At 39.6% G+C, this 26,010-nt stretch overlaps 1 protein-coding gene and 1 pseudogene across 6 annotated transcripts in view; one reads left to right on the top strand and one right to left on the bottom strand.

The window, feature by feature from the left end:
* CNTN4 (contactin 4) overlaps positions 1-26,010 on the bottom strand; it is a 795,376-nt gene that overhangs the window by 595,623 nt on the left and 173,743 nt on the right. The window lies entirely within an intron of this gene.
* LOC117037097 (complex I assembly factor TMEM126B, mitochondrial-like) lies at positions 1,680-18,552 on the top strand (annotated as a pseudogene).

Here is a 26,010-nt window from a genome sequence, read left to right as displayed (position 1 = left end):
ATGTTCCCCTCTACAGGAGGTCCCCAGACAAGCTCCCCATGACATCATGCGGGCTTAGAATTAGGAGAGCAGGAGAAAGAACCGGCACTGCTCTCAAGAGGAAAACGTCTTCCACACAAGAGCTCTTTACGCAAGGCTCTTAATCAGCAAGAAAACTCTACTCACCTAAAACTACTCAAAACAGTGGTATTTTATGATCTCCATAACTCACACAAAAAAAATATGGCCTAGATACTCTTCTTGAGTCTCCATTTTCTAATCAATAAAATGGGTAAACCACCTCCTAATAGTTACTGGGAAAATTAAACAAAATGTTGAGTCTGAAAGCCTCCTGTAATTTATAAAGCACTCCACATTTGTAGAGATGCTAGTAGAGAGTATATAATCGTTATTTTACTGCCCTATGCTTGGGACTGTACTTGGCATAGTAGCTCATGTGATGCCATTCTCAAAACGTCTAAAGTCTTAAAATGTGCATAAAGGTGTTGTCATTTTAGGAGTTTGTAACAACAAGGAGTCCGAGGTTCTATATCTCTAAAGCAGAGATTTTCAACCAGAGGCAATTTGGGGGCAGTCGGAAGGCATGCTGGAGATCATAATTGGGGGGTGGGAGTGGCATGGAGTGGGCAGATGACCCGGGAGCTGCTGACCCCCTCCCAACGCACTGGGCCCTGTTCGATACAGGCAGTAGGGCTAGTGCTGAATTCCTAACCGGAAAGACCCACATCAGCAGGGGTCCACACCCACTAGGCTGTGGGAACTACCTCACCTGCCTCCGCAGCCCAGGAACGGAGCCGGGAAACAACTCTCCTCAAACGACGAAGGCCCATATCCCAGTGTAGGCTTTTGAGCCCCTTACATTTCCACTAAGGGAAATGATCAGACTTTCCTAAACTCAAGTCTGCGTTTCCCAGGGGGAAACCCTAGGGGACATGTCTATCTGTCGGCTGTCTGCAAAACCAGACTACGGCATTTCCAAGGGTTCACCGTCATCACAGAAAGCCGGCATGGCTATACTGCCAACACATCCCTCCCTTTCTAAGGAATGCAGTGTGCCGCCGCCTGATGTTCCACAACAGCCTAATCTGTCACACTTGGTGATGTGACATAAAAATACACTGGACCCTTAGAATGCAGTATTTCCTAGAGGAGCACACTCCTTATCTGAGTTTTACCAAGGTAGCGGGAAGAAAGCACACACCTTTATGTGCAGCAAATAGAACACAAATGAAATGGAACATAATTCACCCAAAGCGACTCTGGAACACTGGAGCCCAAGTACTTCCATGTGGGAATCTCCTGCACCCTAAGAAGGAATGAGGCAGAGTAGGGTTCAGACGCCGATCCCCACATTCCAGCTGAGTGCCCGTCAGCAAATGACTTCATCTCCCTGGCCCGTCCCTTCCTCACATATTGACTTCCTCACTGAAGGTGTGAAGCCCAGAGGGGTTGTGGAGGGTCACAGCTTTCGAAAATGTGCTCATTACACACTATTAGTGTTATGCTCCGACCGTTTGAATTTAAATCTATGTGTGTATATTATATGCTTCTATAAATATTTATATATATTTATTTTTACACGCATGGCCATTTCTGGCACACTTTCTTCCATTTACGTTATTGACAGAAAAGTTCCTCGTATCCACTATTAGTTACAACACTCTTTCGATTGATAGAGCATGTCGGGTAGACACCAGTGGAGAAGGACGGCAGCCCTGTTAGGCAGCGTGACCGTGCTGTGCAAAGTCCAGAATGTGAGAAGGGAAATTCCATGTGAGTGATGAGATCCAAGAGCCCGGAATGGGGGTTCCAATCGTAAGCCCTGCTTTTCACTGACAACATCTGTTTTCCTGCTCCCTGGCGGGGGACACCCCTTAGTTCCCCCACTACTCCTGAGAATGTGCACCATTGTCCACATTCATTGCTACTCACAGTCCAGAATGAGACCGATGGTGTGGTTTCCTTTAAAGAAAAGTAGGAGTAACACATTGACATGTGTTTGAAGGGAAACGCATCCTGAACAAAATGTAAACTCCCTGCCTTGGTTTTCTTCCATACAGAGGGCGTGACCGGCTGCTGCCACAGCCAAGGGCCACCGGACAAATGGCAGCTGGGCTCTGGAGTGAACGTTACAGACCAGTCTGCGTTTACCACATCATCGGGCATTTTGCTATTGCCGTGAAGAGCAAAATAGCAACTAAGCAGCATAAAGGGGATGAGAGAAATAATATTTTACAACATACTGAATTGAGCTACGCACACAATAATTTCCACGATTGATTTCCTGTCTACTTTTGAAGCAAATAGCCATCAATTTGGAAATCCATGCACGAGTATGTGAAAAATGCAGACATTTTCTATTTAGTGGGCAATGTCTTCAGCCTTCTTGAAAGAAAATATAGCACTACATTTTCTCTCTCTCTCTCTCTCTCTCTCTCTCTCTCTCTCTCTCTCTCTCTCTCTCTCTCTCTCTCTCTCTCTCTCCCGCCCAGGGTTGTATAATTCATACCAACTGGAAATTCTCCAGTTCACTACCAACTGGTTATGGCTTAACTGAACTTCAGAGTAGGCAGTGCTGCACTTGAAACATTTTGAAAAATGACCTTGACGTCCCACATCTTTGTAGGGAGGAAGTTGTTTTATGTACAGTCTAGGTCCAAGATGCTTGATGAGCTGGCAAGAGGATTGTGTTAGAGAAATGCTGGATCAAAGCTGGATCCCTCCTGCATGGCCGGAGGCAAAGGGTTCTCTCCTAGCCTGGACTTCTGCTTTTTAAAAACGGAGGCCATGATACCTGGATTGCCCAGGGCCAGGAAAGCGGCACTCCTTCAAACACAGGGACAGCCACTCTATTGTTATTCCAAGTGAAACCCCATTGCAGCATTCTATCCTGGGAGGGGACCCAGTGCCCTGACTGAGTTCTCAGGCTGACGAGAAATGGAAGACACTGCCGAACTTCTCCTTCTGTAGTTGGCATGTGCTAAAGTTTGCTTAATCCCCGGGTATTAATATTTGTTCTTTTTGCTCTGTATCAAGTTAGAATTTTCCCAAAAAAGAAAAAATAGCTCCAATATTGGAGGATGAGAAGCTCCACATTTTTTGATCTTCTGTTAGGAAAAAGACACACAAAAAAGACCTAATTATGCATGATTTTTCCTAAGTATATGCATGCACTACTATGTCAATACTATTATATACATAATAAAATGTAAACAGTTCATTCAAACTGATGTAAAATAGAGAAGTTGTCACCTGTCCCCCACCCTTAGGTGTCATCTTGCAACCTGGCTGTCATCTAGCAACGTTCTGACCTAGGTCCCTTGTAAAGAGACACCTACATGTAGGAAAAACTGAAAACTTCCAATGTAGGCAATTTCAGAGTCAGAGTAAGGGGTATAACACTTAGTTTAGTCTTATAAACTGCTATAAAACTGAACAAAATGTATGAGGAAACAGATGGTAAGCGTGGGGCCGCAGAGAAAGAAGGCATGAGATGAGCTCATGTGGCCTGACTGGTCTTCGTGAACTGACCACTCCCCAAACCATAGCACACGGCAGTGAGGCCCAAGCTGAAAGCAGCCGTCTCACGAGGGAAGCAGCGATGGCACTTTGGAAGGTGTGGGGTTCAGTCGGTCATAAAATGGAGGAAGTTGCATGGAGAAGCATCTAAACACTTCTGCTTGGGGCCCCATTGAGTCTTTGGCAGAACCTTAAAATGCACGTGCAGGGGCAAGATTCCCCCGCCTGTCAGGGGACAGCCATGGGGCGGGGGACATAACAGATTCGCAGCTTCCCCAGGGCTGAAGGTGTCACTGTTCCAATAGGCAGAGTAGAGAGGACGCAATGAACACTCCAGGTGTTCACCTGAGACCATAACAAGGCACCCTCTTAACATGACTGGGAACCCCAAAGAGCCTTTTATTTATATGATATGGCGATCGATATTCACCATATGAGAAATTAAAATGAAAACTTCTAAAAATACTTATTTAAAAGTGATACTAAATTCATTTCATATGAACATAATTACCAGGTTTTGTGGAAAACTAACTAGATTATGTGAAACAAAATATAGGGAGAAGAGAGGCGTGCTTTACACTTTTGCAGATCATTTGAGTGTGTGAATCAACAGTAGATAATGAACTGGATTCTCCTACTTGTCTTTGCATCCAGTCTTCTGTGGTGTCACACGTTATGGAAAACTCCACCACACACTGTGAGAGACGGAGTCACAAGGCAAAAACCCTCTTAGGAGGATCATGAAAATAGCTTTGATTGACAGAATACCTGGAAATCCCAGCTACCCCTCAGGGTTCTCTGGACCAGACTTTGAGAACGACTAAAGAGGAGGCCTTAGAAGCAGACAGAAGGATCACCTCATTCACCACAGAGACAAGACAAGAAAGAATAAGAAAATACACCTGAGCAAAATTGGGGGGGAGATTTTCACAAAGGAATGTCTGCTTAATTTTCTCTTCTAAAGAGTAACTAAAGAATCTCTCCTTTTCAGGGCATCATTCATGATTTGTTTTCAGGGTTGGGAGTCGGCAGGGCGCAGTGGGTCGGGATTAGGTGATCCAGGCCTGTCCATGCACCGCCTGGAAAAGTGCCTGCGGCACACGACACGCAGACAATGCAGCCCCAACACATTTCTCCTGGTTTGATCTATGGACTCGGGACAGAGGTGGGGCCTCTCCTTTTGGGGTAGGCTCAAGGCACTCAGGAGCCATTTGTCTCTGTTCTGGTGACAGACCACAGGAAGCAGAGGTGACACACAGAGAAACAGCCTACCGAGCGTATCGTTCGAATCCCCGTTTTCAGCTGTGCCCAAGTTGAATGCCTGAACTTGCCAATGACACAACCGAAACCAAACTACGAGTCCCGACAATGCCTGGAGAAAGCACATGCATGGCTTGAATAGAAAGTGCCATTTCTCAAGTTGTCTCCGTAGGCTTCTGGAGAACAAGAACATGGAACAGCTCTATAAAGCTCATGTCATGGAGATTGCATGCAGGTTGTCTGTCTGTCTGAAAAGAAACAAAACCACGGAAAACATATCACACACTGTCTCACTGGTCCCTCCATCACTCCTCTCTTTTCACCCCACATTCTGCTCCAAAACACCTAACCCCTGGAATTTCACAACACAGTGCTTTCACAATACAGTGCTTCTCCAGTGGGGGCGATTTTGTCCCTCCCCCACAGGCCACACTGGACAGAGTCTGGAGACATTTGTGACTGCCATGGCTTGGGAGAGGGTGTTACTGGCGTCCAGTGGGCACAGATGCAGCTAAACATTGTACATTAAACAGGACAGGCCCCCACAACAAAGAGTCATTCAGTCACTGTGCCACGTGTGCTGAGGTGGACACACCTGTCTTGAGGGAATGACTTTGGTTGGCTTTGAGGAACATGTTTCCAGGCCCACACGTGGGATTGCCGACGCAGTGCTCACGCTTCCAAAAGCCCCCAGGCAAACTACGAAATCAGTAGTCCACTTACTAATTCCCGAAGCTGTTTGCATGCACACTGTCTCGTTCACAGAAGGTAATTTGAGTCAATGCACCAAGCAGCCCACGAGAGTAAACACAGGCACATAACCAGCACGCGTGTGCTTGCCTACACCAGTCAGCCACAGCCGCTGTGAGCAGCATGTGCCAGCAAAACACACAGGTACCCAAGAAAACGTAATGGGTGGACGATTTGTTTAGCTGCCAAACATGTCCATTTGGTTGGAGGCGTACCCTGACTGAAAAGAGAGCGGGTGGTTCTCTCAGCCCAGGAGCTCTGAGAAATGAAGGAAGAGACACTTAGAGAAGTGTCTGTCCACACAGACGAATAGAAGGTGAAGCGGATGCCAGGCCTGTCCAGCAGACCAGGGCACGCACAGACGCTGTCCCGGACTCTGCAGTGTGCATTCACTGCCTCTGTCCTGTCTGGCTTTTCCCCCATTGCCATTGACAGTCTGTGCCCCAGAGACAGACTAGAGGGCGTGCTTTTGTCACCTGGGCAGCTCTCCTAGAGGAGACCGCATCCTGAAATCACCAGGGGTGAAATCATCAGGGGTGCACGTCTCTGAAATTACAACAGAAGAGATCAACTGTTGGGGTGTGTGCCTCCTGTTATCGCCAGTCCCTCCACACCCGTCCCCCCGGGGATCCTGCACCAAAAGCTCCCGTGCTTATCAGGCTGAGACTGTGCCCCCACGACTGCGGCCAGAGCTGAGCCCGGGGGCCCTGGAGACTGAACGTCCGCGATGCTACTCTGTTCTCATCTGAAACTCACGCACCTAGACTCCAACTCTGTCTCCATTTGGAAGCTCTGATCCATTTACAATATTACATAAAGCAACTCAATAAGGAGTTAACTAATTCTCTATTGAGTTAAGGCTAACACAGCCAGCAACTCAATAAAGGAAAAAGATGATTGACTGGCAGCACATTTCAGACAATCACATTTTCAGTATTTCAGGATCTAAATTTTGGTGTCTTATAAAAATGTTTAAATATATATTTTTACTGTGGTAAAATGTATTGAAAGAAAATTCACCATTTTACCTGTTTTTAAATGCACAGTTCGGTGGCATTACATACATTCAGAATGTGTGTAACCGTCACACCATTAATCTCTAGAACTTTCTCATCTTCCCCGGCTGAAGCACTGCACCCAGTAAACATTACCTGCCCAGATGTTTATTCTACTTTCTGTTGCCATGACTTTCACTTCTCTAGGTACCTCCTATAAATAAAATTGTATGTCGATGTTAGTCCTTTTGTGTCTGGCTTATTTCACAAACATGATCATTTCAAGGTGCATGCATGTTTTAGCATGTATCAGAACTTCACTCCTTTCCAAGGCTCAGTAATACTTCATTACATGTACACATGTACTGCGTTCCGTTTTCCACTCATCTGTCTACAGGCATGTGAGTCGCTTCCTTGTTTTGGCTCTGGTGAGTAATGTTGCTATGATTGGTCTACAGCTTGCTATGGGAGTCCCAGCTCCCAAGTTACATTTTGATTCATTATTCTTCATGTAAAAACATTGCCTGATAGCTGTAAAGTATGTTACAAAATAACCTAATATACATTTTATCATGTGAAATATGTGAGCTTGTGGCATAGGCAGCGATAACGTTTACAAATATGACCACCACTTAGGGTATGTAAGTTATTTTCCAAAGCAAACAAAACAAATAAGTACCAGTGTTCTGAGTACTCTGTTGTCTCTCTATGTGGCCTCCCAAAATACCTGGTCCCTATGACCGCCCACGAATCCTGAATAAACAAATACTACAATATTTCAAAGCAGATCACTACGTCTTTGTTTGGTGAAAAGGAAGGTCAATGTCACTATATATCAGAAGACACTTCTCTGTCTTATGACACAAATAGCCAGGTGATAGAGCAGAGTTAGACATCAAGATTCTCAAGTTTATATGACCACAAATGTCCTCAACCATGTGGATGTATTAATTCAACAAATGGAAACCTGAGAGATTTCCCGGTACAGAACAAAGACTTCAGAGAGAATTTAGCTATCACCAGGCTACGTACAAAAAGATAATAAATTTGGGCGGCCAAATGGCTCAGTTGGTTAGAGCGTGAACTTCGAACAACAGGGTTGCCGGTTCGATTCCCACACGGGCCAGTGAGCTGCGCCCTCCACAACTAGATTGAGGGACAATCACTTGGAGCTGATGGGCCCTGGTGAAACACACTGTCCCCCAATATTCCCCAATTAAAAAAAAATTTTAAAAAAATTAAAAAGAATAAATTTAAAGTTGATATGAATTAAAAAATAATGGTACTGAAAACACAGGTTATTAAAATGATAGTAATTGCATGTAAAAGAGTGAAATTTTGCAATCCTTATAGAGCACTTCTGATTTAAACAATCACAGAACACTCCATTTGTTTAGATGTTTGCTAAGTCTTGTCACTCTGGTAAGATTATTTTATTGACGTCTCATGGCAGTTAGGACAAATGGTTATTGTTTCCATCTAAAACTAAGGAAACAGTTTTAAATAACTCTCTCAGAAGCACATGGAAAACAAATGGTGGGGTGAACTTTGGTCCCCTATCTCCATGACTCCTGCGTTGAAGTTTTATTGACTATGCTAGTTAGAATTGTTCCAGGCTACGTGCCACAGCACGGACAATGCTTCAAACAAATACATGTTTATGAGGGAGATAAGAATTAATGTGCCTTGAGAATTAAAATGGGTCCCTTCAGAGCTCTAAGTGGAGTCAGCCTGCCTGTTACAGAGCCCAAATGATCTGGAATTTCTCCATTCTGAGAATTTAGCAACCCAAGATGGCTGGCTCCACGTGGATTCAGCTACCATTTCTTTTAGACCTCTCCCCTGAGAGTCTAATGGTGGCTGTCTTGACTGAAATAAAAATATTTTAAGAACGACAGCATATCTAGAATGATCTAAAGAGAGTTTCACTGTTCCTACTGTAATTATTCTTAATTACAATTGTGGTTCCCTTTAGAGCAAGTAAACTCTGGAAGAACTTATGCTATTTGCTTAGAGAGAAAGACTGATAGCAACCTGTGAAGAAATTACCAACCAAACACTCATGTGTTTCCTTTCACATTGGACTGGCATGAATAATTTCATTAGTCAGCAGTGAGTATGGTTCTGAAACACTGAGAGTTGCTTCAGGATATTTTGTGGCAGCCAAAAGTGACACAAGAAACTTAGAACAGCAACCATTATTAACATGGTAAATTAAAACGGAATACTGACTGATGTCTTGCATAAAGTTTACATGCCATTAACCTCAACCATAGCGATAAAGTTGCATTATGAAGGTCAACTATGAGAAGAGGTACCGACCTGGGAGGCACATAAACGTACACCGACACTACGCTAATACAGAATGAAGAAGTTAAAAGGGAAAGGCAAGCGAAACCAGATATTAAACCCAGGGTAAAGAAAGAATCATAAATTTGGGCACATAAGCTATATTTGTTCAGGGTCCCCTACCTTGTACCATAGGTGAGGTTTCCTGTAATGTGTGTTGGTTAATTTTTTAACAAGTAGCTTCGACCAAATTTTCCCTCTATACAACATTAAAACAGCTCATGGACCTTGACAGACAGCAAAACATTCTTGAAGGGTCACGGGAGAGAAATGAGCCCCACCTCTCAGTAGACACGGGAGGAGACTTGAGTTTTGTTTCAGCTACTTTCTCTTTGCTAAGGCACCTTCTCCCTTCATTCTATGACTCGGACAGATTGTAGGAGCCCAATTTTTTAAATACAAGAGGTAATAATGCCTAAAATACAGATTTATTCTGATGGACACACAAAATGCTCTTGAGGTCTTACTTGAAAATTGAAAACTTTTGTATATTATTTTCTATTAGGATTATAAATGAAGGACTTGAAAAAGTTAACTCTCTTTTAAGAAGCCAGAAAGAATATAAGAAATGTGGTTTATAGGCATTGCTCAACTGACCGACTATCATTCTTAAACATTTGTGGATATCCTTGAAGTCTACAATTATAACAGCAATATTTCTTTTCTATGGTGCTTGTAAGTATTAAATAATACATATGTAATATATAATATTATATTGTATCACTGTAATATATATGTTATATATTATATATGTAATTATATACACATGTGTGTATGTGTGTTTATGTGTGTATACATGTGTGTGTGTGTGTGTATATATATATATATATATATATATATATGAGGATGCTTGAAGCCTAGTATACATATGATAAACATTGAGAAATGTGAATTGTTTCCTCTTCTTTTAATCTTCCTCTTTCTTTCAAATGAATATAAATCGATTGCAACATTTTAAATGATACTAACAGGCAGTGACAAAATCATTTTCTTATAGTAGAGAACTGCTTGACTAGCCTTCCACAACAGACAACTTAAAGACACACAACGAAAAGTTAATCTGCACATCGCGATAGTGCCACACACCCCTAAACGTCCTCCGTTAAAACAGACTCCCTGTAGCTCCCACTTGTTAGAAGGAGAAGATATACAAATCAGTATTAATCCTAGAAATGCTTCAACAGGGAAGGTTACAGAGCCATCCTATTCAGGGGCAAGAAATCCTGATGTGTTAGAAGACGTCGCGCTCTCTGCCAATTCCTGATGGGGGCGGGGTCCAGCTCTTGGGCTACAAGCTTCCTTTCTGGTAAGAACAGTTCTGATGATGTGCATATCCAGACCATGATAGCTGTTTTCTTATATAGTATCTAGTGAAGGATCTACTCCCAGGATGGCATGTAGATATACTCAAGCTTTTAACCTATCAGATCACTCCATCTAAGATTAACATTCCAATTAATTTTCACTTCAATCTAGAGAAACTCAAAACAATGGGGAAATGGCAGCAGATGAAGTGTTCTTCTGTATTGGGTCCTGGAAGTCATACCAAAGACGCCTATTCTGTTGATGCACAAGTAAGATAACACTTTGAAACAATGTCAGTCTTCTCTGAAAAAGGGATGCCAGCTCCCTGGGCCCCAGACACTGAGAGCTAGCCCATCAGGCCTTTTAAAGAAATTACTAGCATGCTGTGTTTGGTTTACTGTCTTCCACCTCGCATTTTACAAACTGTATCAAAGCACGGGGTGTAACGGCTCCAATTTCTTTCACAGCAGCCGCGCTATGTGAGGGAAAACTGACAGATTAGCTAGAAGAAAGGCTCCGAAGTCAATGGAAATGCTGACTGCCCGTTTGAACAGAAGTGCGGGCCAATGAAAACGTGTACCTGCATGGGCCATGGCTATGGTAACGTCAGGATCTCTGAGAGGAGGGAGGCCGGCCAGGAACCACGACCTCCACAGTCGTGCTGAGCCCTCGCTCCAGGCGAGGACAGAGATCTGGAGCTGGAAAGTAGCTATCGATTTTTCTGGGTGTTTTGGTCATTATTTTGATGAATCCTCTGGTTGCTAGCATCTTCCAAAAAACAAACTACCCTAACCACATCTGGTCCTCACATAAATTAATGAGGTTAAGCTAAATGAAATGCCAACTGCTTCACAAACGAGTGCCATTGTTAATTGAGTTTAGAAAGGCAGACTTTTCTTCTTTATGACAATCTGTCAGGGCCGGATTCAGCAGGCAGAGCTACTCCTCACATCTATATGGAAACCTACAGCGTGTTCATGAAGTATTTGCTGCGTGGTCCATAAAAGCACGTGGACAAAGAGGCAGGTCTGATGTTATCATCCCTACAATGTTAGAGATGAGTGACCCAGGGGTCTGAGAGGTGTGAGGTGGTGACCAAGGACACAGGTAATTAGGACGGTGGCAGTATGCCTGCTTGTGGGATGAAAGGAAAGTATGGGGGAGGAGAAAGGCAGTCCTGAGAAAGTAGAGAAAGATACACATTGGATCAACCGCCACTTAATCTGCATATACATTTTTTTCTTTTTTGAATTATTTAAGTGTTTGCATTAATATGCATGTAAAAGATAACCATGGGTAAATTAAACCCTTCAGAGGGCCAGTGCACATCCCTGGGAACACCTGGTATGATGTTCGATGTTTCATGCCATAGGTATGAATGGGGTGGATAAAAATGACCTCGCAATAGACCATACTTTGTGCCTTGGTTTCATAGTACTCACTTAGGAAAAGGGCTATCAGAATATTCATTTTAAACCCAACTTGTAATGTGTTTTTACAACTATTTAAATTATCAGCAACCTATACTTTTAGACTTTCTCCTCCAATCATTCAGCATAATTTGAGTTTCAACCTTTTTGTAAGTAACATAGATAAGTAGAGACCATGCCTCAAAAACTACCTTGACAAGGGATGACCTTTTCAAAACCAATATTTACTATCAAACAGATGAATTCACACATTGAGATCATATAGAATGACTTGAAACATCAGAGTGTTTAATATCTACTTACTGGAAACTCACCAAATGTTCAGTTTTATTTTCATCTATTCATTTATTGGTATCACCATTAACATCATGAGATATTACTGTAAAAAAGGAAGCACTATGTCATGATAAAAACATAAGCTACATCTTCAAAGTTAAATTGTTACTACGAGCTGTAGTTTATGGGTGGGGACCCCCAAGAGTCCCAGAAGTTAAATGACTTATCCATGCTCATCCCTGATAATTCCAGAACTCGAATCCAAGCCTTCTGAGTCTAGATCTACAAACGTTACTATTACGTAAGAAAACTCCTTATTGGCTAAAAGTAGGCCCAACGGGTTCTCTCAGCCTGTATTTTAGGAAGCTTCTCGCCGTGTCCTCACATGGAGAAGGGGTGAGACTTCCCGGTGGGGTCTCTCACAGGAGCACTGATGCTCTTCATGAAGGCTCCACCCTCAGGGCCCAAGCAACACCCAAGTGCCCCACCTCCTAAATTCATCACCTTGGGGAGTAGGTTCGACTTATCAATGCTGGGGGCTCACGGACTCTTGGGACGCCGCAGCACTGTCCTTCCCCTAGTCCATCGCTGGTTCAGCATCACCTCTGGCACCACCAGCACCGGCCTGTCTTCAGGCTGTCAGACTCTGCACCGGCCACTTGCACATTATGCTGCTTCGCAAAGAACTTTTCCCAGTTTTTCCTTCTATTTCTTGTTCTGATACAATTTTGTTACACAAAATTACAAATTTTCTATTAATTTGAAGTTTATCCATTAAGAAGGCAGCCCAATGTCATCCCAAAGGGGATAGCTATAAGTTCTATGGGTTTTTTTTGGGGGGGGGCAGTTATTTTGCTTCCTTATATGTTTTTTTATTTCAGTTAACTTAGGTAATTTGTATTGCCAAAAAATCATCCAATTCTCTAACATTTTTAATTTCTTCTGTATTGATGTAACCCCTTTATAATTACTAATAATATATAAACTTATAATTAAAATTACTAATCTACTTTATGTGCTTTCCTTATTTTTTTCTGTGTGTGACCTTTGAGCAGTTTATATGTCTTATTTTCAAGTAACAGCTCTTAGATTTATCTATTTCCTGGTTTTGTATTATTTAATGATTTTTCCATTACTTTCCTGATTCATAAAGCTTTGATTTATTATCTTTTCTAACTTTTCAAGTTGAACATTAGTTCACTCTATTTATAATATGTTATGCGATACAATTTTATTTAAAGCTATGTATTTATGCCTGAAAGTACAATTGTGGTCCTACCTCACAGGCTTTGACATATACTGCTTGTATTTTTGTCATGTTTTTAATAGTACTGGACTCTAGTTTTTAATTTTAGTTCTTATTATATCAGTGAGAACAACAGAAATCATGAAAATGATCTCCCTCTCATACACGTACACAGAAACACGCAGAGACAACCAACCAAAAATCCAGAAGAACCTAAAATACCTGGCTTAGGTCAATTCATCTGAAAACACTGGTTTCTCTCATATTTGGGACAAAAATCAGTGTATTTTTGAAAAGCTATGCTCCTTGTCCTCACAGTGTGTTTTGCACTACAAGGCACACATATTCTAGAAAGCATCGGTTTTGTTATTTGCAAGGACTCAACCATTTGGGTCGTATCAGCTCTTACGTGGAGAACCATGAGGACTTCATCACACAGATGTCAGGATGCCCAGGATGCATTTCCTCCTGGCTCACTGGGATGCCAAATTTCCTGTAGATCTTTGTAACAAACCCGCTGATGACAAGAGGTTTGTTATCTTCCAGAAAAGCTACGTTACAGCCCAATATTAGCACCTCAACCAGGCCTCAAAGCAATTTATTTTTCATTCATGCTCTATGTCTAATGATGGTTGGTAGTGTTTGCTTAACACAATAATTCGGGTGGATGAAAGACAGTTTCAACAAACATTTCAAAAACCGAAAAACAGTGGGAGGGGAAACAAAGGACTAGGCCCTGGTTTTTAACCCCACCCCCATGTGCCATTGGCCACAGCATTCGTTTGGCCTCACTTTGGGGGGAAACTACAACACCGTCATGTACTCAGAAAGAGACGACAACCAGAGCACTGTACAAAATTCATTCTTTAGTTTTACCTGGAGCTTAAAAAATAGTGTCTTCTCATGTCATGAAAACCCTCCATTTTTTAAATTAATTTTCATACATCCATTCAATAAATGCTTTGTAACTGCTGACACTATACCAGATATACATCGTTCATTTAGAACCATTTCATACCTCAGGAAAATATCTAAGGATTACCTGAGATGTTCTGTTGTCTTTAAATGAAGGGCAAGGACTTTCAAGAAGGAAATGTATTGCTGAGAAAACGTATTTCTATGCAACTACTTTTCACAGAAGCAATTTTCCAAATAATTACCTAATCATACAATTTTCCAAAGTGTTATGGGGTGTACAAGCCTTTCTCTGACATAACAAACTTGCTGCACAGGCAGCTGATTCAAGACACACTAGCAACTCCCCTTAGCATGCCAGAGCCCTGAAGAAAACCTATTGAAATGCTATTCCTGCTGAGGGACCCAGAAGATCAGAAGTCATTTATTCTCGTAGGTACACAGCTGCACTCCCTGTCAAGATGTTTTCAAGTCACACTATGCGTTCCTTTTACCTCAGATGATAAAAAGTAGATTGTCAGAGTGTCATTAAAAGCGTCAACAGAAAGAAAACCCAACATTTCTAGTGTCAGTGAAAGGCCTCTGCTTCTTGTCAAATATGCTTCTGTTTGATGTATTTCTTCAATGGTTCCAAGAAAATAATGAAGCAAATTAAAATCAGTATAAAATTACAAATCAAAATGCTATTCTAGGGTTGACAGAAAGGCAGAGGCAAGAATATTTCAAATCAAGGGGGGGGTGAATCCATCACTGATCCAATCGTGGTTCTCTGCCTTCTGAGGAGACTGTGAGTCACTCCCGCGGCTGTTGGGAGGCGGGGCAGCTTGAATCAGGACTGGAAAAACAGCCCTCAATTAGAAATTCATTGACTTTTGTCAGATCCAGTAAGACATTAATGTTATTTCAAGGGGACTGGTAGCTGTGCTTTTTCATTCAGTCTGCTTCTCTGTCTCTGGTATTTTCATTCTAGGCTACATTTCTCAGCTGTTATTTTTCATTCTTTAGGAAGAAAAAAAAGTGTGGAAAACAGGAGGATAAAGTCAAGGGAGACTTTCTGTTTATAAATCAAATGTGAAAATTTCAAAACACATCTACTACTGGAGAGACAGGATGGATAGCTATCATTTGAGAGCTAACCAGATTTGCTCACTCGAGCACTTGCAGTAAGAACATTTTATAGCATTTCAATTGCAATCCTTTTATATCTACAGGATGATAGAAAACAAGTGGGAGCAGAGAAAGAGCAAGTCTTAGGTGAAGGGTTACAAGACTTTTGTATGCACAGATCATCATGGCAATTTGAGTTAAAATATCAAGGAACACCTAAAGTCTCCCAGGTGCTTAATATGCCACTCGGATACAAAGGCAGCCATTGTTAAAGAGAACACGTAGAGGTGCATGTATCAGGTCAAACATTAGCTACAGTTGACGGCATAAAGCTAAAAATAAGGACACTCTATGATGAAGCGGAATGTGCTGGGGTGAAAAAGGGGGACTGCGACCCTTATGCTATAAATGTTTCTGTGGAAGCTTTGTACATCTCAGACGGTATTACTCTTGGGAAGAGTGAATGACAGACACCCTGCATTGCTCATCATTACACGTTCTGGAATGACTGTGAAATACCTCTTACATGGTTCCCATAGTTCCCCAGTGACAGTCAAAACCAAATCACATTGACCTGTAAAATGGGACTTTTACAATCGACAAGGGTAAACTTTTTACTTTGTGAAAGAGGAAATGAAGTCTTTGAGAGCGGGAAACTTGAAAAGTACCCACTCAATTCGTTGAAGACAGGCAAAAGCCAAGTCATTTGACTGTTGCTCCAACACTCTTCCCTTTTCTCACAAAGTCTCAATCAGAATATATATTTTCCCATCCATACATTTGGTACCAAAAGCTCTAACATTTAGAAGCTCTTGGAGTATTAAAGTGTTGTCTGATAAAATTTTCACATATTCTACCTGACAACAGAAATAAGGATAAAGAGTTAGAGATATGAATGTACTCGGTATATTATAAGGTGTTTAACACAAGAAAGCTTTTATTATTGTTATTTCACACTGTTTTACAGGGAGACGGGATTTGTATAAGTGTGGGAAGACAACATATAAAAGCAAGCATGCCAGACTTGAGTTGATCCTGAGATCTTCCAAATATGGAAAACACAGGTGTCGAATGGTTTCTCTGACTCTATTTACCAAGTAGATATAGCTTGTTTGGTCCACAATGTTTTTAAAAATTTAACTTAGTTTCAAAAATTAAAACAAAAAATTGAGAAAATACAGAAAAAAATATGAAATTTCAATTTCTTTTGATATATTGGAAGACCTGACATCACCAGGATTCCATTGTGTACTGGAGACATTAACGTAAATCAAGTAGGGTATTCTGTTGAATCCCTGCCAGGTGAAGGCCTAGACTGCAGGATGTCAGTGGAAATGGATAAAGAGTCACAGACAAAAAAGACATAATACACATAGAAAACAAATTTTAAAAAGCCAGATATAAACCATACATTGTCAATAATAACATTAAATGTAAATAGATTGAACAATTCAATTAAAAGGTAGAGATTTGTAGAATAGATTATAAAACACATGACCCAATTCTATGCTGTCTAAGGAAATGTTTTAGATTCAAAGGCACAATAGGCTGAAAGTAAAAGAATGGAAAAATAACCAAAGAGAGCTGGACTTATATTACTAATATCAGACTTTAATACTTTAAGCCAAAAATGTTACCAGAAATAGAGAAGGACATTTTACAATGAAAAAAAACATAGCCAATTCACAAGGAAAATATAGTAATTGTAAACATACATGCACTTAACAATAGAAACCCAAAATAAATGAGGGAACACTGGCAGAATTAAAAGGAGAAATAGACAATTCAACAATAACAATTCGAGACTTCAATACCCATTTTTCAAGAGTGGAAAGAAAATTAGACAGAAGATCAACAATGAAAGAGAAGATTTTAACTACACTATAAACAAACTGTATCAACAAACATCTATTAAACATTCAACTATAAAATTACAGAATACATATCGTTCTCAAGTGCAAATGGAAACATTTTCTAAGTTAGACTATAAAAGTCTATAGGCTGTCTAAAGATTATAGACTATGGACTATATATAGACTACAAAAAATCATAAAACACATTGCAGAAATTTAAAAGGACTGGAATCATATAAAATATGTTCTGACCCCAATGAAATGAAATTAGAATCAAGATCAAAAGCAAATTTGAGAAATTTCTAAATATTTAGAAAGTAAATATTCATCTTATATAACCAAGGAGCCAAAGAAGAAAGCAAAATGAAAATTACTTTGAGATGAATGAAAATCATGACACAATATGCTAAAACTTATAGGATGCAGCTAAAGTAGTACTTGGAGGGAAATTTATTACTATAAATGCCTATATTAAAAAAGAAGAAATGTTTCAAATCAATAACCTAACCTTCCACTTTAAGATCCTATAAAAAGATCAAACAACCTGTAGCCAGCAGAAGAGAAGAAATAATAAAGATTAGAGAGAAAATAAGTAAAAGAAAAAATAGAGAAAATCAATGAAACCAAAAGTTGGTTCTTTGCTAGGAAAATTGAGAAAATTTTAGCTAGACTGAACACGAAAAAATGGAAAAGGCTCAAAATACTACAATTAAGAGTAAATGGGGAGATTACAATCAAATTTACAATTAAAAAATAATTATAAGGTAATGCTATGAGTCACTCTATGCCAACAAATTTGATAATCTAAATGAAATGGATAAACTCCTAAAAAGACTTAAACTACAAAACTGTTTCAAGAGTAAATATATAGAGGGCTGAGCTGAGCAATGGAGGTGCAGTACCGGCGGGAGCTGGGGAAGTGCCCAAGGACATCAAAAATGCAACAGACACACGTTGTTAGCCCATTCCTTCTCTGGGAGATCCAAAACTCAGAAGACCAATAGTCATCAAAAGCATAGAAAAATAATTGACTATCTTAGAAAAGAAAATAATTTAAATATATATGGAACAGTCGTCTTTGGAACAACTGCTGGTTTCTCTAGAATGTTGACCAACTTCATTTTCAGACACTGCATCAAGGTTGAACATGATGCTTTGAAGACAAATGCATCATTGACTACACTTCTCTTTTTGTCGACTGTAGTTGCTTATAAGCTCCTTGTAATGGATGGTTTGTATTCAGGAAATATAAGCCAGGAAAAGTGCATTCTGAGAAGCTCACTGATTGGCATAGTACGTGGTGTTCTTTCTATATCCCAGTGCTTGGGCTTTTTCTAAAAGTGGACGTCTGGCAGTCAAGTATCAGACTATTCCACTGCCACCAAAAAGCTGGGTTTCACTTTACTGGCGGATGCTTTGTCAAATAGAAATAAAAGCAATGGTGATTCCTCTAGTCTTTCAGATCGTCTTTGGAATATTTAATGGTCTACAACATAATGTAATATTTGAAAGTACGTACACTTGAGAAAACCATACATGAAAATTAACCAAACAATGAATGGATACTAAATCAGCAGAACAGATTTTTTTTTTTTTTATGATGAGGACTCAGGCATTGCTGAAAGTGTTAAAACTAACTTTAGACAATTTGTTTCTGTTCCTTTTGCCAAGTACGTAGCAAGCATTCCATAAATATTCAGTAATTCAATGAAAACAAAATAAATAGAAAATCCAAATAGATCTATAATAAATAAAATGTTTGAATTAGTAATAAAGAAACTTCCTACAGAGAAGTCCATGAACAGATGGTTACACTGGTGAATTCTACAAAATGTTTAATTAAATTGTCTAAGAAAATACAAGACGAGAGAACATTCCCAACTCTGTCCGTGAGGCCAGTAGGACTGTAATATACCAGTAATACCAAAGTAATGATACCCAATACTCATTGTTACCAAAACAGTCAAGAACATCCCAAGAAAAGAAAATTACAGATTAAAATCCATTATGAAGTTATACACAAAAGCCTTCAACAAAATACTAACAAACTAAGTCCAGCAAGATATAAAAAGAACCTATGACCTAAATGGTTTATCCAAGCAATGAAAGCTTGGTTCAACATATGAAAATCAATCAATGTAATATAACATACTAATATAATAAAGGAAAAAAATGATTATTTTATAGATGCACAAAAAAAATTGACAAAATGCAATACCCTTCCATGATAAAAACATAAAAACACTCAAGTAACAAGGAATAGAAATGCATTTCCTCAACCTAACAAAGTTCATTAAAAAAAAAAAAAAGCCTTCCTTGTAAGGTCAGAAACAAGACAAAGATGCCGTTGCTTTTGCTACTTCTATTAAACACTGCAGCTCCAGTTCCAGAAAGGGCAGATAGGCAAGGAAACGAAATAAAATGCATCCAAATTGAACGAAGAAGTAAGCCTATCTCAATTTGCAGATGACATGATACCCTATACAGAAAATCCTATGGAATCCACTAAATGAACTATGGGATCTAATTAATAAATTCAGCAAAATTATAGGATATAAGATCAATACAAAAAAAATTATATTTTATACACCAGTAATGAACAACATGAAAATGAAATAAACGAGTCCATTAAACACAAAATCACATCAAAAATAAAATATTTAGGAATAAAAGAAGTACTCGATTTCTACACAGAAAATTTCAAAACACTATTGAAACAATTAAAGAAGACATACATAAATGGAACATCCCATGTTCATGAATTAGAAGACAATATTAAGACAGAAATAGTCAAAGTTTATCTACAGATTCTATGCAATTCCCTATTAAAATTCTAGCTAATTTTATTGCAGAAATTAATACATTGGTGCTAAAATTCATATCATGAAAGGGACTCCAAATAGCTAAAATAATCTTGAAGAAAAAGAACAATGTCAGAGTATTCACATCAAATACCCAGAATATACCAAGAACTCTTGCTCAATAAAAAGCAGTTAAAAAAAATGGGCAAAAGATCTGAACAGACATTTCTCCAAAGAACTTGTACAAGTGGACAACAAGAGCTTGAAAAGATGCTCAAATAAACAGTGATTAGGGAAATGCAAATCAAAACCATCATGAGATACTACTTCATGTCCACTGACGTGACTATAAAACGACATGCAATAGCAAGGGTTGGCAAGAATATCAAGAGGTACGAACCCTCATACATTGCTGATGGGATTGCAAAATGCTGCAGCCTCTTGGAAAAGCAGTTTATTGCTCATTCCCCAAAAACTTCATCATAAAGTTTCCTTATGACCCAGTAATTCCAATCCCGGTTATATACCCAGGAGAAATAAAACATGCTGACACAAAAACATGTACACAAATGTTTATAACAGCATTATTCATTCATTACTATTATTCATAATAGTAAAAAAAACTGAAATGCTAATGTCCCTCAGATGAGGAATGAATAAACAAATCTGTTGTATATCCATGTAATGAGGTATTATTTATCCGTAAACAGGAATGGATTACTGATAGTTCCTACAACATAGATGGACCTCGATGCATCATGGTATGTGAAAACCAGCCGTGAAACTCTACATAGTACATTATTCTATTTATGTAAAATGCCCAAACCCATAGAGGCAGAGTATAGATTTGCGGTTTTCAGGGGCTGAGGGAGAACAAAATGTGCCATGGCTAGTAATGGACCCAAGTTTTGAAAATATTCTAGAACTGAATAGTGGTGATGGTTGTACAAGCTTGTGAATATTCTAAAAACCACTGAATTGTAAACTGTAAAAAGGTCAAGTTTACGGTTTATGAATAATATCTAAATTGAAAAAAGATTCACAAACATATTTTATGAAGATATCAGTGTGATGTGTGGGTTGGCCTGCAGAAAGAAGAAGGGCTGCGTGAGAGGAATACAAGATTTGGAACCAAGACACTGGTGGGAGAACATGGGAGCTGAATCTGGCAACTGGTAAAGTGCACTACTTAGAAATTCAACAGTACGTTGATGCAAAATAGAAGGCAAATAAATACAGGAAAACATCACAAGGACCAAAAAAAAAAAAGAAGAAGAAGAAGAGAAAAGCAAAATAATTCCTAAAGACTGCCCTGAAGCAAATATATTGTGGAATAACTTTCAGTTAATTCCCAGGTAGGAGCAATTGATCTCAGCTGTCAAATACATGTCTCCTCTCTTTGAACAGAGTGCAATCCCTAACATGTACTCCACGCTGGCTGTTAACTGCCCAGGCCAGATGAGAACCAGACGTTTCCAGCACTGATACGTGTGGGCTATCCATGATCATTTTGTCCTATTCATACAGCTACATCTCAAGTGTCAAAACCTGAAAACACCTGCTAGCTCTGTGCATGGAATGAATGTAAAGGCCACCGCAGCACTGGAGAAGTGGTGCTATAAAGGCCTTCTACCCGCACACCAGGAGCTAAAAGGAAGTTTCTCACACCCTCCTTATGAGTCTCCCGATCTTTGCAGAACACCAGTTATGCCTCTAGACGCTGTTAATGAATAAATAAATAACTGCACATATTTCCCCATTGGCCAATCATTTTTTGTTTGTTCTTTTTAATAGAACTTTGATGTTTCTGAAACATAGAATCTCAACAGATTATCACACAACAATGCAATGGTCTGAAGCCACATAGCACGGGTTACAACCAAGAATGCCCTGCTCTCCACTCACTTCACTTAAATGCATATTCCGGGGATGTGAAGTGCGATGCGACACCTTATCTGTTGGGTCAGATCACAGGATATGATAAAGCTGACTCTTTGCCTCCATTACTTGCCTAATTACCAAGGCCAATAGTGTTTCCTCTGAATTATATTGTGAATTCAAGCGAGAAGATGTTAAGTGTCTTGCTCATAAGCGATGTGACACCCCTTCTCTCCCTTCGGTCCATCTTTAATCATAATCGCTGTCAAGGATCATGTAAAATTCAAAAAAGTACTAATAGAATCTGGCTCTAAACATGTTTCACTGGATGTAAATGGGGTACATTAATAATCCAACTACTATTTTCCAATGAGATATTTATAATATGCAATTAATTTCTTTCTTTAAATATACTAACACACTTCAGTAACAGGGAAAATTGGACATGAGTAAGCTACACAATTCTTACATAAGCCATAAAACATTTAATTTGATGTGAATGATGAAATTAATAAGTGTATAAATCCGAACTCTTGAAGAAAATATTTTGTACGAGAAATTTTCCACTGTACACAGTGGCTCCCAAGTCCCCATTACATTGTGACAAGCAGCTCATGTCACCAAATGATATCTTGAATAGCCCATCAAAAGATACATGGACTAAACATATTGTGTGCATCTCAGTATGTACTCGATTAATAGGAAATCTAAATAATACCCAACTAAAAGTGCCATAATCTATTTTAAAAAGGAAAAATCCAAAGGTGATACTTCATTGTTATATAAAATACACTTTTCACACAATATTCCAAGGATCCACTGTACTCTGAATACTAGCTGGAATTCTTTCCTTCCTGTATTGCAAGTCGGGTAGTGTGACACATGAGCTATGGATTCAGCTGAAGGGAGCTGAGGGCAGATAGAGGGGAGTCCTACTCAGGCTTGCTTGTCTTGGGACACTTCCCAAAGGGTCCCTGCTAGGCAGAGTTGAGGTGCCACTAGGACTCTGAAACCCTCAGCTTAGAGCTGTCCTTTGCACCAGTGCTGAAAGAAGTGGCTGAGCTGTCCAAATGCCCTGGTGCCAAAGACCTGTGGATGAGTCAACCTTAGCAATGGCAGACAGGAAGTCGAGTGGCAGGGAAAACAGCAAGGATCAACATGTTCCAACTAACAAAGGACGAGATAAGATGCACATCCAGGCAAGGAAATCGTTTTGCAATAAAAAATATTGATATACGCTACAACATGGGTGAACCTTGAAAATACTATGTTAATTGAAAGAAGTCGGTCACAAAAGGCAACGTATTGCTGATTCCATTTACATGAAATGTGTAGAATCAGCAAATCTATAGAGACAGGAAATAGATTAGTGGTTGCCTAGGACTGGGGGGGGTTAGTGAATGGGGAAAAGCAGTGGTTCCTTATGAGTGCAAGGTATTTTTTGAGGGGGTGGGGGTGCAAAAATATTCTAAAATTGATTGTGGTGATGAATATAATTATTCACTCGGTGAATATACTAAAAAGCATTAAGTTGCTCACTTCAAACAGATGAATTATATTCCAATAAATCGGTAATTTTTTAAAATAAGACCATGGATTTATGGCCTGATTCTTCCACTTGGGAGCTCGGGAATAATGGGAGTTACATAAATTCATAGTGTCTAAACTTCATAGTATTGAAGAGTAGTTTTTATATTTGTAAGGCATTTAGGACAACGTCTCACACAACAGCTCTGAGCCAATGTCCCAGCTGACCTGAAAGCTGATGGCTGCCACTGGATGTAACATATGATACAGCCAAAGGGCACGTCGTCGTTCAAAATCCCATTCACATTTTTATTCTTAAGTATCAATGGAGCACATACTTTCTGCTTTCTCAATCCAGTACATATTGAGATTGCTAGGTACAAACAGAACCCTAGAGGGAAGCTTAGGAATGAGACATCCCAGCATTTCACCAGACGCTCCCCTTTATGGGACAAAGTGACTAATATGTCCCCAGCATCTACAGTGGGCACAAGTGGTAGGATCTTTGCCTTTTGTACTCTTCCAATGAGAAAATGGATGGAGACGAAGGAACCCTACATGGAAGGAGAAGCTACTTATAATGACCTGGCTCTCAGATTTCCAGGCAGGAGAAGTAATCTGAGAAAATAGGACAGCATTTCAAAAACAAGTGCTGCGATGACTTTACTTAAGGTACACCAATTAATTCAAACCAAGACTTCCCCATAACCTAACTTTGTTTTTATTTTTAAATTACGTAACCAAACTACCGATGTTTTACAAAGCAAATGTTAATAGTCCCTTCCTTCACCTTCCTTATCCTTAACATTACTTTCACAAAGGACAATGTTAATAGGAGTGAGTTCAAGTCCAATTGTGCCAATAAAATACACACACGCTGGTGTGATTAATAACTAGTGGCCCCCCCGTGTCATTTTCAGACTACAGTTTGATGACATTGATGATCACTGTCAAGTAGATTGCCAGTCTGTGCAAACTAGAAGTGAATTTGAAAATTTAGAGATCATCAAACACCACAGAGATTTTTTTTTCTTTTTTTATGCAAAGCCAGCCTGAATCCCACGTTTGGTGGCCTAAGGTACACAACCAGTACTGTTTCCCCGAAAATAAGACCTAGCCAGACCATCAGCTCGAATGAGTCTTTTGGAGCAAAAATTAATATTACATTATATAAGACCCGGTCTTGTATCATAGTAAAATAAGACTGGGTCTTATATTAATTTTTGCTCCAAAAGATGCATTCGATGGTCCGGCCAGGTCTTATTTTCGGGGGAACATGACAGAAGTGCTTTAGAAGCCCCAAGTGGGTGCCAGTGTGGTGTCTGAGGTGCTGGGAGAGCGTCCCTGCGTCAGGCACACAGACGGCACGCGGCTGCTCTGACGACTCTATTATCCCCTAAATGACTTGTCTCCTCTGCTGTGATTACGATTTCTGCTCAAGGCTGATAATCAAATTTCTTTCAAATCCAAAGGAATAAAACACAAGGTGAAGCTGTTAAAAAACAGCTATCAACAAAAAGGTCAAGGCCTCTGGCATGAAAAAGAATTATTCTCTGGTCTGCGATCAGACTCATTCTTGATATAGAGCAGAGCCATTTACAGGCACGTTTTTTTTAAAAAAAACTAGTAGTAAAGCATATTACAAGCTTTCTTAATTCAATTTTCTCTGGCATTTATTGTGTTTTATAAAATATCTAAATGCCAACCAGATTTATAAAAATGTATTTATAATTTAATAAATGGTTAAAACAGATTATTCAGGAGCAGATACCATGCAGACCATAGTAATCTAAATTGATATGGATTTTTGTTTTCCTCTTGATCACAAAGGTAATTAGTGTTGCTTACAAAGTTTTTTATTCTACAGTGACAGGCACTAAAAATACATTTGTGAGTGTCTGAGATTTCCACATTACTGCCGTAAATGTTCAGTATCAGAACACTCAGTGGATTTATACAGCATTTCAATTGCAACGGATTCAATGACGGGTCAAGGACATATGAAGGATGGCTTAGACCAAATCCGGATTTGAGGAATAACACCGATGATACTTTGAAAATGATTATCCACCAACTCGTTACTGCCTGCAGGTGAACCAGGCCCTTATTTGAAAGCCAGCAACTGGGCAAGGCTTCATGCGAGTTTCAGATTTCTCTGATAAAACATTGTATTTAAAAAAAGGAGAAGGTTCGCTGACTAAATATACTCTGATCCTCTCTCTGGGGAAAATGGAAAGAGCAAACAGTTATAAATGAGAATGTTAGTTCCACAATTTGGGATCAAAATAAACATCTGCTTGCTATACTTTCCAAGGCTGCTGGTTTTAAGGAAGAAGTATGGTTTAAATTAAAAACTGTAAAACTTCCCAAATAATTCTGACACCTATTTTGAGAACTTGGTCAAACAAATCTGCTCTATGTTTCCAGGCACTGATCTTCTTTCTGTCGCCACAGTTTTGCCTGTTCCAGAATGTCATATAGTAGGAATCATGCCTGATGCAGCCTTTTCAGACTGGCTTCTATCACTTAGTCATATGCATCTAAGTTTCCCCCATGCTTTTTTTGTGGCTTAATAGTTCATTTCTCTTAGTTCTGAATAATATTCCATCCTCTGAGTGGACCACAGTCTATGTATCCATCACCTATAAAGGACATCTTGGTTGCTTCCAAGTTTGGGCAACTATGAATAAGGCCGCTATAAACATCCCTGTGCAGGTTTTTGAGTGACATACGCTTTTTAAGTCCTTTGGTAAACACTAAGAAGCATGATTGCTGGATTACTAGCTTTTTAAATATGAA

Source organism: Rhinolophus ferrumequinum, chromosome 17 (assembly GCF_004115265.2).
Source record: "Rhinolophus ferrumequinum isolate MPI-CBG mRhiFer1 chromosome 17, mRhiFer1_v1.p, whole genome shotgun sequence".
Lineage (NCBI taxonomy): Eukaryota > Metazoa > Chordata > Mammalia > Chiroptera > Rhinolophidae > Rhinolophus > Rhinolophus ferrumequinum.
This window is presented reverse-complemented; position numbering and strand designations above follow the sequence as displayed.